Source organism: Schistocerca serialis, chromosome 2, assembly GCF_023864345.2.
Source record: "Schistocerca serialis cubense isolate TAMUIC-IGC-003099 chromosome 2, iqSchSeri2.2, whole genome shotgun sequence".
In the NCBI taxonomy this organism is placed as follows: Eukaryota; Metazoa; Arthropoda; class Insecta; order Orthoptera; family Acrididae; genus Schistocerca; species Schistocerca serialis.
In genome coordinates, this window is record NC_064639.1 from 805,252,513 (window position 1) to 805,256,977 (window position 4,465).

Consider the following 4,465-nt stretch of genomic DNA (forward strand, 5'->3'; position numbering starts at 1 on the left):
ATGTTGTCGAGTTTCAAAGGGAGCCCTAAGCAACCATTGATTAGAACAGGTGAAAGGAATACAGCAGGAACGAATGGGCAACTTTGACAGATGAAATAGTGAAGGCAGCAGAGGCTCAAATAGGTAACAGGACAAGACTTAGTACAAATCCTTGGGTAACATAAAAGGCCCTGAATTTCATTTATGAAAGGAGAAAATATCAGAATGCAGCGAATGAAGCAGACGAAAGGGAATAAAAATGTCTAAAAAAATGAGACCGATAGGAAGTGCAAAATGGATAAGCAGGAATGGATAGAGGACAAATGTAAGAATTTATAATCATGGATCAGTAGGTGAAAGATAAATACCGCTTACAGGAAAATTAAAGAGGTCTTTGGCGGTAGGAGAAATAGTTGTATGAATATCAAGAGCTAAGGCTGGAAGCCAGTCCTAAGCAAATCAGGGAGAGCTGAAGGATACAAGGAGTATATAGAGGATCTATATAACTGGAAGAGGACGTAGATGAAGATGACGTGGGAGATATGATACTGAGAGAAAAATTTGAGAGAGCAAGGAAAGAGCTAAGTGCAAACAGTGCACCGAGAGTAGACGACAGTGAGAGCAACTGGCAGCCTTGGAAGAGCCAACCATAAAATACACCTCTTCCACCTAATGTGAAAGATGTATGAGGTAGTTGAAGTAACCCTAAACTTCAAGAAAACTGCAATAATTCCAATCCCAAAGAAAGCAGTTGATGTCAGGAGTGAATACTACCGAAATATCAGTTGAATAAGTTATGCTTCTGAAATAGTAATACGAAGTCTTTACATAATAATGGGAAAACCGGTAGAAACCAGATGACAATTATAAGAGTTGGCATGCATGAAAGGGAAGCAGTGGTTGAGAAGGGAGTAAGACAGGGTTGTAGCGTACCGCAGACGTTACTCATCTGCACATTGAACAAACAGTAAAGGGAACCAACGAAAAATTTGGAACAGAAATTAAAGTTCAATGATAAGAAATAAAAACTTTGAGGTTTTCTGATGACATTGTAGTCGAATCAAATCAGGTGATGCAGAGGGAATTGGATTAGGGGATGAGACACTTAGATTAATAGGTGAGTTTTCTTATTTGGGCATCAACATAGCTGATGACAGTCGATGTAGAGAGGATATAAAATGCAGATTTCCAATGGCAAGAAAAGCAGTTCCGAAGAAGAAAAATTTGTTAGCATCAAATATAGATTTAAGTGTTAGGAAGTCTTTTTGAACGTATTTGAACGGAGTGTTGCCATGTATGGAAGTGAAACAGGGACGGTGAACAGTTTAGGCAAAAAGAGAATAGAAGCTTTTGAAATGTGGTGGCACAGAAGTATGCTGAAGATTAGATGGCTATTTCTCATAACTAATGAGGAGGTATGGAATAGAACCAGTGACAAAAGAAATTTGTAGCGCAACCTGGCTAGAAATAGGGATCGGTTTGCAGGACACAGTAACGATCACGAATTTAGTACTGGGGGGGGGGGGGGGGGAGGAAGTGTGGAGGGTAAAAATCGCAGAGGGAGACGAAGAGATGAATACAGTAAGCAGATTCAGAAGGACGTAGGTTGCAGTAGCTATTCGCAGATGAAGAGGCTTGCACTGGATAGAGAAGTACGAAAAGCTACATCAAACCAGTTTTTGGACTGAAGACCACAACAACAGCAACAATAACGTTACTAATCAACTATAAGAAAAAGTGTGTAGGAATTGTTATTTAGTGGAAAAATTGCGTTTATTCCTTGGTCATCTTTTAACTCTTTTCCAATGGATGCGTTTAATGAAACAGAGTGAAAAAGGATTGGGCCAACGGCCTTGCCGCAATGGTAACACCGGTTCCCGTCAGATCACCGAAGTTAAGCGCTGTAGGGCTGGGCTAACACTTGGATGGGTGACCATCCGGTCTGCCGAGCACTGTTGGCAAGCGGGTGCACTCAGCCCTTATGAGACAAACTGAGGAGCTACTTGATTGAGAAGTAGCGGCTCCGCTCTCGGAACTCGACATACGGCCGAGAGAGCGGTGTGCTGACCACATGCCCCTCCATATTCGCATCCAGTGACGCCTATGGGCTTAGGGAGGAGTGGAGAAGTTTAGTTTTTAGAAAAAGGATTGGAAGCCCTTCTGAAATGTGAATTGCTCTTGATCCAATGTCTCTACTCTCATAAAAAAAAACATGCGAAAAAGAACAAAATCTTCGTTCTGCAGTGCCTTTGTTCCATTGAAGAATGTGAACTCAGCTACATTGAAAAAGGTTTTTGACGTTGACGGAACGTACCATACACAAGAAGTACGTTGGTCTCTAAATGTTTCCTTCAAATCAATAGTCCAAAGTTATGTTTCTTACCTGCATCGTCAGTTTTGATCTAAATTTGATAACGTATTTGATGGACACCACTACGAGGGACAACCCTGAGATAATTCATAGATCTAGGAAACATCGTTCTACTGAAGTTGCTTTTTAAATGAGAGATAGTAATCCAGGGTCCAGGGACAGGGTCTTTACACAAAGAACGAAACAAGAATTCAGATTTCGCGACTAAAGCTTTGAGGTGGACCAAGCGCAAGAAGGTGCTGACATTGTGATTGTAACACCTGCCATCTCAAGAAACGACTGTCTTGAAAGTGTGGTCTAGACGAAGATGTTGACCTCGTGTTCATGACTGGTTTAGGACAAGGCATCGAAACTTCTTTCTAAAACCAGGAAGAGGAAGTATAGACGGACAAGTGGTTTCGCACTCCATTCTTCAATGTCGACTGTGAATATGTTCTGTTCACTTATACCGCCAGTGGACGTAATACAACATCCGATTTTTCGGTCAATTAAAAAGTTTTGTAACATTACTAAGAAACATGAATATCCAATTCCGCGCTTGGCACGTTCAAGAAACCAGATGCTACCACTGATAATAACAGCTGATGAACAGTTTATTATCGCGTTGTATAGTGGATGTGTTATACGCCAGACGATTTGCGGTACCACTTATTCACCAAGTTTGCCATATAAAGCAAACTTAATCTTCCAAAGTTGCCACCCACATAAGATACTGTGAAATATCATTCGTTTCCGAGCTACCAGCAAGTCCAAAGTTTGATGTGAATCTGGAAATCTCCTGAGAAGTGGGACTGGACTCAAAGTAACCACAGTCCGAGGTCTGTTGTAATGAGCCAAGATCCAGCACCTGAATTACTTGTACATTTTGTTTTGTGTTCATGTAACTTGAGCAGTGGCACAGCGTGCTCCTGCATAAAAACAGCTCTGAAACGTTCTGCCATTTGCAAGCAATACAGTGGAGTCAACTGTGAAAACGTGTCACAATTTTTGAATGAAGAAAGTGAAGGAGAAGTTGATTTCATGGATGTCAACGAACTTGAAGCCCCCCCTCCCCCCCAGGGAACTCGTAACTCTTACTTGCTTGCCACCACGGGGTGTCTGCGCTTGCAGTACTCCTTCCTTTTTCGTGCTGCATGTCTGTACTCCTACTATTATTTCTCACCTCCCTTAGGTACCGTGTCTTGGTACCGTCGGGAAACCAAAATTTGTGATAGTATTGGAACATTTAGGTGGATTTCATTTCTGTCTTCTCGTTTCTTGTTCTGACTTCTCCAGCCATCCTCCGCTTCGGCGTTTGAGTTTGAGGTCTCCCTTTTTGTCTTCGTTGCTTCCTGTGTGCGCCTGAAGGCCGGCTGACACATTTGACACATAAAGGGGACTGAGTAATATGTGCCAACGGCCTTGCCACAGTGGTAACACCGGTTCCCGTCAGATCACCGAAGTTAAGCGCTGTCGGGCTGGGCTAGTACTTGGATGGGTGACGATCCGGTCTGCCGAGCACTGTTGGCAAGCGGGGTTCACTCAGCCCTTGTGAGGCAAACCGAAGAGCTACTTGATTGAGAAGTAGCGGCTCCGGTCTCGGAAACTGATATACGACGGGGAGAGCGATGTGTTGACAATGCCCTTCCATATCCGCATCCAATGACGCCTGTGGGGTGAGGATGACACGGCGGCCGGTCAGTGCCTTTGGACGAGGAGGAGGAGGAGATTAGTGTTTGACGTCCCGTCGACAACGAGGTCATTAGAGACGGAGCGCAAGCTCGGGTGAGGGAAGGATGGGGAAGGAAATCGACCGTGCCCTTTCAAAGGAACCATCCCGGCATTTGCCTGAAGCGATTTAGGGAAATCACGGAAAACCTAAATCAGGATGGCCGGAGACGGGATTGAACCATCGTCCTCCCGAATGCGAGTCCACGGTGCCTTTGGGCCTTCATGTCCTGTGCGGGAGGAGAGAGAGAGAGTAATGTGTAATTTCCAGCACCCGGGTCGATAGGTATGGCTCTTGTTACCCCTTGGTGAAGGCCAGGCTCAGGGAGAGGTGGTTGCCTGAGCTGTTACCATCTCAGTTGCCGATTGGTCCCTCTGTCTGGAGTACATTTGATAGTTCGCATGCTT

General features: G+C 44.2%; 2 pseudogenes; both read left to right on the forward strand.

Moving 5' to 3' along the window:
* Positions 1-1,822: 1,822 nt before the first annotated feature.
* On the forward strand, positions 1,823-1,940 carry LOC126458841 (5S ribosomal RNA; annotated as a pseudogene).
* Positions 1,941-3,741: 1,801 nt separating this feature from the next.
* LOC126459585 (5S ribosomal RNA) lies at positions 3,742-3,859 on the forward strand (annotated as a pseudogene).
* The last annotated feature ends 606 nt before the right edge of the window (positions 3,860-4,465 follow it).